Source organism: Thermobia domestica, chromosome 5 (assembly GCF_964235325.1).
Source record: "Thermobia domestica chromosome 5, izTheDome1.hap1.1, whole genome shotgun sequence".
NCBI classification, from domain to species: domain Eukaryota; kingdom Metazoa; phylum Arthropoda; class Insecta; order Zygentoma; family Lepismatidae; genus Thermobia; species Thermobia domestica.
In genome coordinates, this window is record NC_137458.1 from 133463417 (window position 1) to 133479413 (window position 15997).

The 15997-nt window shown below is 34.2% G+C and overlaps 1 long non-coding RNA gene across 1 annotated transcript in view; it reads left to right on the top strand.

Moving 5' to 3' along the window:
• LOC145684695 (uncharacterized) overlaps positions 1–13692 on the top strand; it is a 252482-nt gene extending 238790 nt beyond the window's left edge. The window contains exon 3 of the long non-coding RNA XR_014131367.1: positions 13586–13692. This is a non-coding gene — a long non-coding RNA (uncharacterized LOC145684695). The remainder of the gene's footprint in view (positions 1–13585) is intronic.
• The last annotated feature ends 2305 nt before the right edge of the window (positions 13693–15997 follow it).

Sequence of the window (15997 nt, forward strand, 5' to 3'; positions counted from 1 at the left end):
TCTTCTGTGTGTCGAATTTCCTTCTCAAATTTCACCCCAGTCAAAAATTCGAGAATTCTCGAATTTTCTTTATTACTTTGTCCCTGTAGCTTCATTCGTTGTAGAGAGACCACCTTAAGACTTGTGAGGTAGATACGTCGGATGGATACCTAATTGTTGACATCAATTGGACGGGCTTGCGCGCAGTGTTGCCAACTTAAAATCTCCTTAAATTTGGGCAAAAAATTCGAAATTTTTGTTACAAACCGTACCTATACGTCCGAATGCAAGTCAACTTACACCAGTCGAACATTTGTCCTTACTGAACAAGCTCGGGTACATATCGTTACAGTGGGTTAATTAGGGGACGCACGAAAAATTCGGATTTAGGTTATAACTCTTAATTTTCCCCTCTTATCGAAATATATTTTTCGTAATTAAAAGCAATGTTTCTTAAATATCGCCATTATACTTGTAGGATATATTAGTAATGTACCAGTGTTTATTTTAAGATAGTTTTCGTCTGTCTGGTAGCAGTGTTGCCAGCTACGGAAAATTTTAATTCAAGGTGTTAGGGGAAGATTGCGTGTTTTGTCTATTATATCCCTGTTGTTGGCTACATAGGAACAAAAGTACCAGTATCTGAAAGTCTTGTCTTTGCCCATCACAACGCACTATAGAAAGTTTCAATAGAATAGTTAGGGGAAGTACAGTTGAGGTTTACAGTAGACCTTGTTCTCTAAGTGGAAAGATAACTGTGATTTTTTTAGGTAGACTGAAATATTTTTTAATGACCTGCTTACTTTATTAGATATCGTCACAATACTTGTAGGGTATATTATAGGGATACCAAAGCTTCTTTTAAGATAGTCTGTGTGTGTCTGCTAGCATTGTTACCAGCTACAGAAAATTTTAATTTCCGATTTTAGGCGGAAATTTTGGAAAAATTCCCTTTTTGTCTCTATTATTTCCCTCTTGTTAGCTACATTCGAACAAACGTACCACTGTCTGAAAGCCTCGTCCTTAGGCTACACAGCTCACCATAAAAAGTTTCGGTAGAGTAATTAGGGGAAGTACAGTTGAGGCTTATAATAAACCATGTTCTGTAAATGGTAAGAACATTGTGCATTTCTGAGTTAGAATGAGATTTTTTTTTTAATTTCATGCTTACTTTATTAGATATCGCTATGATACTTGTAGGATATATTCTTAGGGTACCAAGGTTTACTTTCAGATAGTGTACGTCTGTTTTATGGCAGTGTTTCCAGCCAAAACAATTAATTCCCGATTTTAAGTGAAAAATTCTGCAAATTTCCCTTTCCCCTCTATTATTTCCCTCTTGCTCGCTATGTTGAAACAAATGTACCACTACCCGAAAGCCTTCTCTTTAGCCTACAGAACACACCATAAAAGTTTCAATAGGATAATTAGAGAAGCTGTAGCCCCGGCATATCTGTTGATTTTTGCTTCTGAGGCGTAAAAAGTGTCAAAATTTCATGTGTATGGAAACAGACAATTTTTTCTTTCTCTCTTTGAATGGAAGCCAGCGACTTCAGGTTTTCACTGTACCTTGTCAATGCACCAAAGAATTTTTTTAGGTGACTTAGACCCATATGGCAGCTGTGGTGCTAGATACAAAAAATCTTGAAATTCGGTTAGGGATTTTTTGTAAATTTTCACCCCTACATTTCCCTCAGTAATTTCCCACCCGCTAGCAACACTGCAATGTAAAGTACACCAAAAAATAGCCACATTCCTTTTCTAAAAAACAAGGTCTTAACCATATCAATAGGGTAAATGTTTTTTGAGCAATAAGTCACTAACTGACAAAGTAGGAAAACGCCAAAAATGATCTGGGTCCGAAAGGAATAATCACACGATTTTGCTCGTATAGGTACAAGGAAACAAACGATTTGTAAGTTACGAGGGCTTCGACTCAAGTTCTATTGATTATTTCAATAATCTTCAACATAAATCAATAAATAATAGTTGCCAGAAAAAAAACAGATATTTGAAAAAAAACATGAAAAAGAACGATGTTTTTTATTGAAAAAAAACTTCACAGAAAAAAAAACCGTTTTTTTACAACACTACCTCTAACAAATACAGTTTTTAAACTTTGCAACATCAACTTTGGGTTTCATAGAAATAAAAGATAATATACGAATATATGTTGGTTTTGTATAAGGAACTCTTTGGCCAAAGAAATAAGGTATTTCTATTTGATTCATATATGTATATTCGATGCATACTTATATGTAATGAAATAGAAAACAAAGCTAGTTTGCAACTTACTTCAAATCTTTCCCATACAATACCAAGCAATGCCAGGAGGGTTTGGGGCAGTGAGTTGTTTCAGCCTCTTCCTACTTATCTTCGGATACCTTTGTAGGTGAAGGACAGGAAGCTGAGTGCTAAACATCTTAGTATGACCTCAAGAGGAAAATTTAATTTTCTCAAACTTTATACTATAACGTCTATCAAGACGGCTAAAGTTGTCGAATATGAGATAGATTTTCCAAACGAAGAATACCATTAATGTATAGTAACTCAGTCATTTTTCGTTCCTACAGATACCGAAAGCCAGAATAGACCCAGATTAGCAATTTCCCTATAGAATAATTACAGTCTTTAACGAGAACTGGAGTCACAGTGAGACTCAGCTTAGACACAAACAAGTGATGATAGGCCTTGAATGACAGGAGAAATTCAAGTTGGAATCTAGCATTCTTTGTTATTAGCGATTGAAGAAAAGGACCGAAACTCAAATGGGAGCTAGCGTTAGAGAATATTTAGTGAGAGCCTACAATGAATTCTAAGATATGAGCTAAGATGAAAGCAGCTCATATAGGAGCTAAAAGTTCTTTCCCGTAATATAGTTAGTGACTCTCTTGATGAGAAGAAAAATCCAAGTGGGAATTTACTTTACTTTACTTTACAATTCTTCTGTAGACAAAGGCTTTCACTTTTAGAAGATAAACTATAGAGAGAATTATCCATTCCTATGATTGTAACTTTTATGTTCGTCAACCGATTGTATCGTTTCGTTGTTCTTCTTATTCTCTTAAACAAACTTTGAACATTAGTTCAGTAGTTTGTTGTTTTTGTTAATAAAAGTTGTTATCTGATGTTTCACGTTTTTCTTTTTAATTAAAGTTTCCAAAGGTAAAAATCATTAAGCATTCAATATGTTTGATCATAATAATGATAAATTTATGATAAAAACAAGTTCGATGGCAACATCAGAAGAAAATCTATGAACTGAAAGGGTAACTAAAAATTATTTCTAAATTAAAGGGAAAATTTATTAAAATAAATATACAGTATATTAAAATAATATTTTTTCTATCGTGACTTAGATAATACATTAGGACAGACTAAAATAATTCTTAGGCTTGAATACCAGCTATACAGAATGTCTTTATGAAGATGCATATTTTTTAATTTCTTCTTGTTTCATTGACTTTATTTATATTCATTTATTTAGTTTTGAATGTTACGTTTCACTATTCTGCTCTTTAGGCTTAACGAAACGATGAGAAATTAATTGCGATATTGAACTGAACAGAGAAGAACAACAATTAATGTTTATAGCCTGGACAGGACATTTTGTTAGAGTCATTAAATGGTCAAGTCATGTAGGCAGAATGAAAAATAGTAGGAACATCTTTAAAATTTTAATTGGAACACAATCGCGAAAGGACCATTAAGAAGACTTGGGAGCAGATTTCCTAGATCTTCTAGGATGGATCTCGCACACATAGGAATGGATAATTACAGAAGTCAATAAAAACTTTTGTGAATGCAGCATTGAATTTTGAAGTTCCATAGCCCATAGAGTTTAGTTAGGCTGGATGGGATTTAAACCCGTGCCAGATAGGTCCTGTGATTAGCAGTCTAGTTCCTTAGATCGACAGTCACTTTCTTAGGTCAAACAATTACAATGGAGCAATAAACATGTTAGTACTGTTGTTTCTCAAATAGTATATTAATAGTTGTAATAATTCCAAGTATTAAAAGCACAATTAATAAAGTCTTAATAGATCCACAACGTACATTGTTTAACCAAAGTTAAGTCATATTCGAAATACACTTATTGATGCTCATTCCAAAAGTTTTAGCGTTAAAACTAATTGGAAAGCTAGTATCGAGTTCAATTATCATGAAATTTCGAAAATTTTTCCTAATTAAGCAAAGTAGCCTACAATTTCAAATAAAGTCAAAATTGTAGCTGCAAGCAAAGTAGCCTACAATTTCAAATAAAGTCAAAATTGTAGCTGCAAGATCCAGATCAGGAATCAGTATTATTGAAATATCATGAAGTTTAATTTATATCATACTAAATACTTCTTTCTTTACTTCCGTGCTTGGAAAGACATTTAGTCTAATCGTAGGAAATATGACATTCATAGTGTAACATGTACACACATATAAACTTGTTAAGGTTTGAGAAGACCTAAGTTCAGTTCTGGTAAAGTCAAAAACCAACACTCAAAAATCGTTGTTAAAACTTCAGTTTGGAAATGTGAGTTTCAGAAGGTTATATATGTTTGTGATTAACAATAAGTAATGCCTCACTTTTCTTTGGAAGAAAGTTCTGAGAAACAAATCAATTAACATTCTTAATATATGAACGGAACTGGAAGTTAAGTCAATATAAAGTCTTCGTTGAAGGTAACTTATTTAAAATTGAAATTACTATAGTTTTAACTATGGTGTATTTAACGCCTGAATTTTATCGTTGGATTCGTGTTTTCAAGTAGGCATACTTGCCGGATGTAAACTTCCTGACATAATCTCAGGTAAGAGAACAAGTGATGTCATTTGATTTAGATAGTATAGTATTTCTCAAACTTTAGTCCTCCTACGCAAAAAAGGTCAGAAAAAAATAAAATTCAAGTGAGTTATGTACCAACATTATAGTTAAGAATATCAAAGACGTTAGGTAGATTATATAAATGACAGATTACATGATTTCACAAATGCGTTTCGTTTCACAGTAGTAAAGGTACCACAGATTTCCAAACTATGCGAATTTAGTATTGAAACAAATCTATAACTTCTGGCAGCAACAGAGGAATAGTAGGAGATTCAACCTCTTAATCTGACACTGAATCCATGTAAGAAAACAGTTTCTTCTCATGTAATACAATTACTCATTACCCATTGAATCAATTACAATAAACCACTTGACTTATATACTACAACTTTTGTTCATAGTAAAGAAGGTTAAAACTGAAATGGTTTATTTCTACCACTTCTAGTTTGAGCAATGGAGAGTTGGGATCTGTTAAGAGTAACCTATTGTTGGGATGCTGAATCGACTACAAGAAACATTTTTTGACATCTCTTACTCAAGTTTTTACTCAGATACTTGTGGACAGGCGGACTGACGGACAAAGCTGGTTCTATGACTTCCAACACTTATGTATAGCATAGTTTGAAAGGCTAATAAGTTTAAGATTATACGAATTCCAATATTATGTATACATAGGTAGATGTGTTATTCAGGGGTAAAAGTGGATCTGAAAAGGTAGTGTGACGGTATGAAGCGGCATGATGTCACGCCGTCCCCCTGCCTATCCTTGCTCATTGTAATTTCTTAGGAACCGGGGGAATGCAGTACATACTTTTGGAGGTGGGGGGACGCCGTCCTCACGCGTTCCCCCTTACTTTTACATCTGGTGTTATTACACCTCTTTGTTGCCTTTAATTATGATTAATAAATAGTAGGTATTTTCTTCTGTTAATTACAGTTGCTATTTATATATTAAATATTATTGTAGTGGTAAAATATAAGTGCATGTAACATATATAATATGAACATGAATTTACAACGAAGAGGAGAATAGTAGAGTGATTTATAGATCATTTTAACTAATAAAAGTGGTCCCTATGTGAAAAAGTTTAAGAAACGCTGCCATAGGTTGCTAAAATTAGACATTAATTCTCTTCGCCTAAAGAAAAAGAATGTTCTTGGGTTCCATAATAATAATACTACTGTCGATGCCATATTTGATGAGGGACATAAAACTTCACAAACATATCCAATATAATGAGATCAAATTTCATACATCTCATAAAACACAAAATACGCTACTTTCGTTGATTTTACTGTAATTGAAATTCAAGATAGATTTGTATTAATTTTCAAAGGAAGTATCATGAACCTTTTGTGGCCATGTTTGGTAATTGCGACGAGAAATAATCTTCCTTCCCACCTTACCTTTCACGGGAGAACTTAAATGAACAGGACAAGGGAGAGAAACTCTTCCCTGGGCTACTGCAAGAAGATACTCGATTTGTAATCTTCCCCAACACGAAGAGGGTTGTAGTGGGGGGATGAGAAGAACATAAAAGCTTATGAGGAAAACTAAGGGAGAAGCATTTGGAGCTAGGGGTTGAAGGGTGGAGAAATTGAAGTTCATTGTGCGAGCGAGGGAAACTAACATAATTGTGGCACAGGTCTCCAATTGCTGTCTCACACCATAGAACATTCAGAAAGACCCCAAACGTCCAGAGATAACGAAGCGCTATAGAGTTAGCACTTCTTATTGGCGTCCTTCTCTCTCTCTCGCTGTTTCTTCTGTATGTCCCCCTCATTTTCTGTATCCAAGTCATTTGATGGTGTTGCTGACTTGTCTTTTCTTTGCCAGCTACTGTTTCTCACCTTCCTTTTCATTATTTTTCCCTTCTCTCTTTTGCGGCCTGTAAGTCTCTTTCTCTTCTGCGCTAACTTTTTCATACGCGACGTAACATAATCACTGGGAATTATTACGCATCATCCGTTTTTCTTTCTTTTTTCTCACGTTTTTCCCAGTGCCAGAAATAGGAAGCGAATTTCTTACTACTTAAACATGATTTTATTTCTTCTTATTATTATTATTATTACTTTTTTTATTATAATTAGGTAAATAATAATTATTAGGCCTATGGCAAAATGCTTCCATAAAATCCAATGGTTACCTCGTGTCTTTGGTGTACTTACTTCGAGATTCAATTTGGACTTCCTTTTCCCTATATTGTTAGTTTAAACACTGCTGTCTGCTTCCAGGGCGGAGATGATGTGGTTCGGATCTTACGTTAAGCTGTAGTTCGAATCTTACGTAGCCTTGGTGCTAAAAAGAGCGTTACAATAATTCGAAGTTCAATTTGCAGATTATCATAGAATCTTCGATATTAATCCAGTATTATGAGGCTATTTTGAAATACTTGAATGAGAAACTATGAAGTTTTGGCTTGAGCTAACAATGCAAGCGCCGACAAGAGGCAAAGGCCTAGCCACATATTACTCAACTATTGTCCTAGCGTCCATAGATCTTGACTTATTTCAACACTTACAATAGTATTTCTGGCAGTTGAACCTAAGAGAAGAAAGAGAAAGGAACTCACCCACGGGATCCGAACTTCTCCCAAACATCCTAGTTCCTCACGAACTTCTCAACTCCCGAAAACTTCCTAACCCAACATATATTTGGTTACTCAATAAAACAATACTTTGTTTAACAGGGAAATGATTGATGTAGCATGAAAATTTGATCTTACACTTTATCTGTGCTCTTTCCCTTATAAAAATAATCTAGTTCTATCATTTTTTTTCTGAAAATATAGGTGGAAGTATTTTACAATTACTTATCGTCTTACCCCTATTTCCCCCTGACCTGAACATAAGTTAATATCATGTCGCTCTCGATCAAAAGTGTGGCAAAGTTTGCTGCTATACAAGGTGTAACACAAATGCATGGCCAAAAGTGATGAGGTTATTGCGGGCAGATTTCGCTTCGTTTTCGAAAGACAAGTTATCCAAGTGTGAAGTCAATTAACGACTCATAATAGTAAACAACGGTTCATAGATCAGAACTATTGCATGTTTCCAAAGATAAGTAATTGAGAAAGTTATTCTATGGGTGCCACAGCATTCGTTTATATCACACATAAACTTCGGAAGACATGTTTAGGAACGTTTTGATGTTAGCAATCATATGCTAAGGTGTGAACGGCTAGTGCTATTTGAAAACATAAGTTTGTACTAGGTTAGCAGCACTGACAACCCAATAACCTCAAATATTGATTAGTTTCATTCTCTATGTTAGTGTAAATGTTTGTACAGGCATAATTCCACATGATTGTATTATTGCTGTAATATTAAACTTTTCCATTCACTTTCCCATAGTGAGCCAATGGAGGCACTTGACATTTGAACAGCCCTTATTTTTGAAACGAAGCGGCATAGGTCCCATGTTTATAGGAACATTTTTACTTGTGTGGATGTCCCCAGTCACCTCGTCATTTTTGGCCATGCATTTATGTTATACCCTGTATATGGTAACTTACTATAATACTTTTACAGAGCTTGCTGTAAGAATTGTTCACCCTATTAATGTTACAAATTCCGCAAATAAATAATAATTACTCACGCGCTGCTAAATTTTGACACCACAGGCGGCCGCACATTTCGCCTATATCGATGAGTCGGTTCTATTGGGATGATTACTATTCATGAATCATTATTTATGGCAACTTCACCTCAAGCAAAAGGAACGTTCGGTATCTATAAAAGATGATACACACCATGTTTCGTCAAATTTCGATAAAGTTCCGACTGACTTTGATCATTATGTTGCCTGATTTCATTTGGGGAATTGGGAAACTTAAAAATGAAACATCACTATTTTCATCAGAAAAAGATTAACTTTAAGAAGTTATTCATTGGATACCACACATATATAGTGGTATTTTTATGTTTTGACTTCTGCCAAGTAAGTTTGTGGTAAACAACATCGTGCCCGTGTTTTTTCGAGGTACTTCCGTTTCCTCCAACATTTTCACTCCACCACTTTTTCCATTATCATTCACTTGCCTTAGTCATCCGTCTCCTTTAGCCTAATGGGCATAATTATGGGACGATAATCTTAAAGATTTCATTTCATATTCATTTTCTTCTTGACAACAGGCTCCGTGTCTGTGTATCAGTGTTCCCACAGTCCTAGCTCTGGAGTGGGCTGAAAAATAGTACCAAATTGAAACAAAAAGGGCTGAATTTAGTATTTTATACCAGTGTAACACATGGCTCTATTACACGAAATTAAATGAAGTAAAGTTCTAGAATACTTCTCCCCTCTTCCAAGAGTCCAAATCAAGAAATTTCTTTTTAAAAACATCCAAATAGGAGGATCTCGAACAAACTATTCTCGCACATAGGAAGTATAACAGAGAACGCAAATTAAAAGGGAAAATAGTTATAATCTTCGGTATGTATTGTAAGGAAACCAAACGCGCCTCTGTTTCAAAATGACCAATAAACCAAAACGGTATTATGGCCATATATGAAAAAATAGATAAAAGGCGAACAAATCAATCATCTTCGAGTTCGTGTGTAAACAGTAGTTATAATAAAATATTAAAATATAAATTATTGCATCTTATTCTCGCTTATTTCATGACCGAAGAAGGATAATATGCTGTAAGAAGAATATAAGTAAACTGACATATGTAAAAAAAAAATCCGGCATAGTTTGCATTACGAATTTTCCACACAAAGTTCATAGCGTTATGCGGTGCAACGTCACAGAATGACTGTTTAACAGCATTTTTAAAGAGCCCAATACACAGTATGAGTAACGTGAGATGTAGGAAGAGTTTTACTGATACTTTTGAAAATGTGACAAGTATTTGTTAAATGGTGCTGAATTGGGTAGAATTGTACAAACTTTTTCACAAGAAGGGCCGAAAATGCCAGCGTGATACCAACGGGCCAATGAAGGACAAAAAGGACTGAATTTGGTGCAATTGTACCAAGTGTGGCAACACTGCTGTGTGTTATTAACCTATCACTAGAGGGCATTAGTATACGGTTACGCAAATCACTACTGGTACAGTAAGTGAGATATTTGAGTGTTATTATTACGAATAAACTACAACACTGAGAGTGAGGACCTGGTATCCGCGATAAACAGTGAAATACGGTAGAAGTCTTTGTCGTGTCGTCCAAATGTTGTAAGTATCTCAAACTCGCATTAACAAACTTCATGCGAATTTTGATCTAAATTAGATCATTCGTTCCTGATTAGGCCTAATAAAAGTTTTCGACAGGAAACTTAGTGAATAGATGTATAAACTATTGTGACTTTCGAAAAGGGTCATTAAAGTCATTAACTACTAATTCACATCAGTGTACTTTCAAACATCTTTGGACATGATTTGCCATAGTTCTTTTATGTGACTCTTACCATACTCTCCCTTAGCTCATGAGTAATTTAAATCATTTCTAGCAGTATATACTGCTGAAATTATTTGATTGGTATCTTTATGAGAATATTTACATATATTGGTCAAGATTAAGAACGAAATATTCACAGACTGCAGAATAACATAATGTAGAGCAGTAGAAATCTTGTGTGATTTTAATAAATAGATTAGTGAATGTTCATATCGTAACATCTTAATGAAAATTTGTTTTAAACAGTAAAAATCTGTATTAAACTCTACAAATTCATTTTTTTTCTAAGAGTACGCAACGGCATGCAGTCTCGGTTCCTTATACTGAAGTATTTTAAACAAGTAGCAGTGTCAAGTGTACACAACGTGAAGTAGTTTGGTTTTTATATTACGTAATATTTTCTCAATTAATATTGAAACCAGAATTGGTAGTAGATTTTTACCACTTCCAGTGTTGGCAGAGAAAATAGAATACAGTTGGAACACGCTCTTGGAACGCATAATTAATTGCAGAAAACCATTTCTCGCTATCTATTACCGTTTGTATTATGTGGCGATTACTGCTAAAAGCGAAGCTGATCTATATTTATCCATTTCCCTTTTATTAGAAAGATTAGAGTGTACATAAAATATATTCATGCGACGCTTAATTGATTATAGTAAACAGCCTCTTGCTATCAATTACAATGTTTATTCTATAGCGGTCAACATTAAAACTAGGAGTGGTTTCCGCCTCTTCCAGTTTGAGCAGGGGATTAAGTTATAAGATAGTACTTATTGTCGGGACGCTAAACGGATCCCCAGAAAACTTGTTATCATTATGTTTTACAGTTTTTACTCTAGAGAAATATTGAAACTGAAAGCTGGAGAGGATTTCCTTCACTTCCGGTTTTAGTGGAGATCTAAAGATATTCTTGGGACTTTATTTGACAATAGAAAACAGCTTGTTGCCTATCACTGCTTTTACTCTACAGTGATTACCTTTAAAACACTAAGTAGTTGATTTTCTGCCATTTCCAGTCTTAATAGAAAGAATAGAGTGAAGATTCTTGGAACGCTAAATCGATCACATGAAACCATTCTCTCTCCCCATCTATTATAAGTTTTATTGTATGGTGTTCTATGTAAAACCCAAAGTAATTAATTTTTGCCACTTCCGATTTGAATAGGAGTCCAAATAGAAGGCGGTACCTATTCTTAAAGCGCTAATGTTAGGTTTTAAAAAAACTATTTCTCGCTATGTTGTATCGTTTTAGCTCACTCGACGTTACAACTGATTTTCTATCATTTCTGGTTTTTCTAGAGGCAAAGATAGAGATGCTTAATGGATTAAAGGAAACCGCTTCTCTCAATTTATTACCGTTTTTTGCTCTGTAGTATTGATCAACCTGAAAAATTAGAAATTGCTGATGTCTACCGGTTTGAATATCACATGTAACAACAAAATCGATTTCTAACTTTTGATCGTCTAGAATCTAACTAAAGTTGGTGGTGATCCATCAAGTTGTTTCTGAATCTTTTTTCGTTTTCCGAGCTGACGGACAAGGTAAATAAGAAGTTTAGATGAACCAAGCTTCTTAAAAATTGTTATTTCTGTAGCCAATTCTTTGTTAATATAAAACAGTAAGACTTCAAAACATTGTATTATTGGTGCTCATATTCGTCCGTTATTCCTGACGATAACACTTGAACAGATGCGATTTTTTTAAAAAAAATTCTGTTTCCTTTAATGATTATCTCCTTTGCACACTTTAGCACACTTTGTCATACCACAAACTTAACAGTCTTGCCAAATCAATATAAAGTTGCATTTTTCCAAATGTCACTGCGTTAGGTTATTGCATATTTCAAATTTACATGTGAAACAAAAACGTACAATATGACACTTGTCATGCAGTGTTATGAATTAATTATGTTACAGCAACGTAAACATGAAAAACAACCCAAGTTTAGAGAGTTCCACAACAGTAATAATACAGGAGAAACGAATGGAGTAATGCACCTTCAATGTACTTTAATGTCTAACACTAATGTCTTCATATGATGTATTCCGAACAAATAGAAACAAAGTTACAAGAAATTGAAAACTAAACTTTCCTCAAGTGCTTTTGTTTCTAAAAAGTATTTAAGTATCAGGTTCAATTACGTAGATGATTTCCAATAAACATAAAAATCATAATGCTGTTTACAGCAATTTCATATCTCATGCCATTCGACAGATGGAAAACTTGTAAAATTTTATGTATTGCTTACAATGGCACATTTGTGGCAGGTTTTAAAACAATTTTGGTTTAGTTTGCTTCTATAGCGCTACAAAAATACTTTTGGGTTGGTGTAACTACAATATGTTCTCTAAATCAGTGTTATTTAACTTTTTTCTTTCTCACGCTTACTCCTAGACACAGTTCGCCATCCAATTGTGTACCCCTGAAGCTGTTTAAAAGAAATTAAATCGAAATGAATTTATTAAACTTAATATTCATATTTTGTTGATTAAAAAGGGGCACAAATAGAAACCCAACAAAAGGACAATCAGTGCACCAAGCAAAAGAATATTTACAGGGGCACATCCGAAAAAAATTAACATGAGAAATTTCAAAACATATGGGAGACATCCAGTTTTACTGAGGGGATTTTCCCTATCATCCTCCTTGATAATTCGCACACTGAAGACAATGTTAAAAATTCAAAAACTAAACTTAACTTTAAAACTAACATGTTAATGAGAAGACTGAGCTTGTTTTCGGGAGGACAACTCCTCGATTCTTGATCGAATATTGAAAATATACTTATTTTAAGATTACGTACCCCAGAAACATCTTCTCGTACCCTCAGGGGTAAGCGTACCATTGGTTGAATAGCTCTGCTCTAAATTACATATATACTAAAATACTTTGGACATGAATTGCCTCGTCTGTCTCAATTGCGTTATAACTCCTATCAAGGTCACCAAACTTTGATATTGTGACACTATAGTTTACTTAGTTTGCAACAGTGAATAATAAATATAACCTTGTAATTTTTCTTTTAACATGCTGCTTTGAATCATGAAATTACTTGAAGTAGTGCCATTTAAAAATTTGTTGGGTTGGCAACAATTGACCATGTGATGCCACAGAGTATGCCGTATATGTGTATCCATGCGTATCCACCATGTAGGTATATGTATTCACGTCTGCTTCGTTTAATTCAAACCTAAGAAACTGCTTAAATCCTTAGAGTTCAATTAATTATGTTAATGTATTATGTTAATTTAATCATAAATCTGAAATCAATTAGCAAATTTTGAACCATGAGCAACTAAGAAAGGAAATGATAATTTAGCAATGAACGCCTAAAATGTGTTTAATCTCTCTATTTAAATTATTGATTTTTGTTTATTTCCTAGGTAAGTACCAGAAAGAAGTGGGCTCCAAGCACTCGAGAGGAATTCAGTGATCTGTTGCTAATGAAACACGATGAAAGTATCTAGTAAATAGCTACTTATAAGTAAGTACTACAATTATTTGTCTTTACATAACTCTATTAATATTTCAATCCGTTTCTCACTTCGAACTTTCTTTTGCATTTAAACGTTGCGGATAAGTGTATTACTTGTGTATTGAAATCTCGCAAAATTATGGTATATTTAAACGCAATTATTTGGTATAATATGAAAACTTATAGTCGAAAGATTTATAAAGGGTAAAAAACTGCATATAATACAACATGAAATGGAAACTTTATCTTAATATTCCATGATAATTCTTTTTACTCTAAAAAGGCAATGATAATTAATGAAAGGGCATGGTTTAGTAAGAATTCGTTGAATAACAGTGTAGGAGGAAACGGGAGAATCGCAAGATCATCTCAAAGACAAGATACTCGCTCTAAACTCTCATAGCAATTCTGGTGGGTGATTCAAGCCCAGCTCCCACCAAATGGGCTTTGTGGTGTGGTGGATAACAACCATGTGCATGTGTTTCCTCAGGCTTCTCTCATTTCCTCCCGCTTTCTTATCGCCTTCTTACTAGTTTTAGGGCATAAGAGTGAGAACTTAAACTAAAAAATAAACTCATGACCTCTTATCGAACGAGAGACCTCTCGCACCAGATAGGAGCACTTTATCCCGCTTTTTCTCTGTACAAAACTGAGCTACCGAACATACTTCACTTTCTTATCTGACTCTTTGTGACGCTGAATTTTCGAAGGTACACTAACGTAGAAATAACGAGGGCAAATAACAAATGTACTTGCTCTCTAGTAGGACCCAAACTCAGAATGTATGTTAACCCAAATGTAACATGACAAAAAAAAAGTTGGTCAAAGGAAATAATTATTCACTTACTATATTTAAGATAATTTGAAAAATATTCACATTTTAAATTTGAAAATAAATTCAGATCATTCACTGGTGCTGCAGGTCAGCCACATAACAACTAACAAGGAAGATCAAACATACACATAATCATTCTTTTAACTAGGAAATAAGTCTCGATATGCAAGACTTGACCGAGTCGAAGAGAATGCAGTCTTCCTTTAAATAAAGAAACTAGGAAAGAATTCTGCAACTAGGCGCAAGGCTAACATCAGGCCATTGATATAAGTGTGAAAATTGAGAGAATGTTGTTTAAACCGTGAAAAAAGAAACGTCCTTATCATTGCCAACAGATTTCTGTAGTAGTAGTAGTGAGTATGATTTTTCCATTGGCTAGTAACGGTTCACTAGAGTTGTTAAAAGTCCAGCTCAAATTATTTTACCATCTCCGTAGCTTGGCTACGTATTGTTTCAGAATATTAAGAGACCTCAACACCAGGTTTGCATGTTAGCTAAATTTAATATTGTTTATTTTATTTCACATAATTGGAGCTTAACATACAATTCCTATGTTAGCAACTCTTCTAAATCTAAGTGTGTGTGATCCATAACCCCACATTATGAAGAATTAAATATCAAATTTATGAGCTAAGGAGGGTTACATTACACAATAATGATCAGCCTAACATTTCAGATCGCTCTAATGTACTGTCCGCTATGAGCCCCCGTGCCTCCAAAGTAGATATATACAATGTTTGTTAATTTACCAAAGATTGCTGCCCGTGTAAACCGGGTAATGTTTTACGTAGGTGCTAAAGAATGTTGAGATGAAGTGGAAATAATGAAGGTTGAAGTATATGGACCCAGAAATAAGAACAGAAACGAAAAGTGTTTGCGAAGAGTTTCTCACTTGCAAAGGGTCTTTGTGTTTCGTAAACCACTCTATTTATTTGAAGTTACTTGGACCCACCTTTCTTGAAATTAGAACAACTGCATGAATCAAGCGAAAGTAAATGAAGAAGCTCTTAACGACGTATTACGAAAGTAGCCTCTAGGTTCTCAGGTGGCTGCAACCTCTTGTGTACAACTTTTAAAAGAATAATGTTGGAATATCCTTGTTCATGTTAAGAAATATACTCAGGTCCATTCTATAAATCCAATATCAGTAGGTTCGGTTTGCAGCGCACATGCAACCATAGGTAAATATAAACAACTTTCTTTTAGATTTTACGTGGAAATTCCTTGAAATATGCATCAATAACAAATGTGCTTACAGTGAATAACAAATGTGCTTTTATCTTCAAACACTACTTTATAATACTTCAAAAACATTTTTAAGGAATTTGGTTTACTAAGATTCCTTCATGCATTTACTCTGTTCGTCCATTTGTCCGGAAGACAAAAAATCTAAAGAATTACTCAATGGATTATAACTAATTTTGGCAAAAATGCAGACTGGTAGAAGGTTAAAAGTTAGGTAAAGAGTTCGTTGATGAATATGTT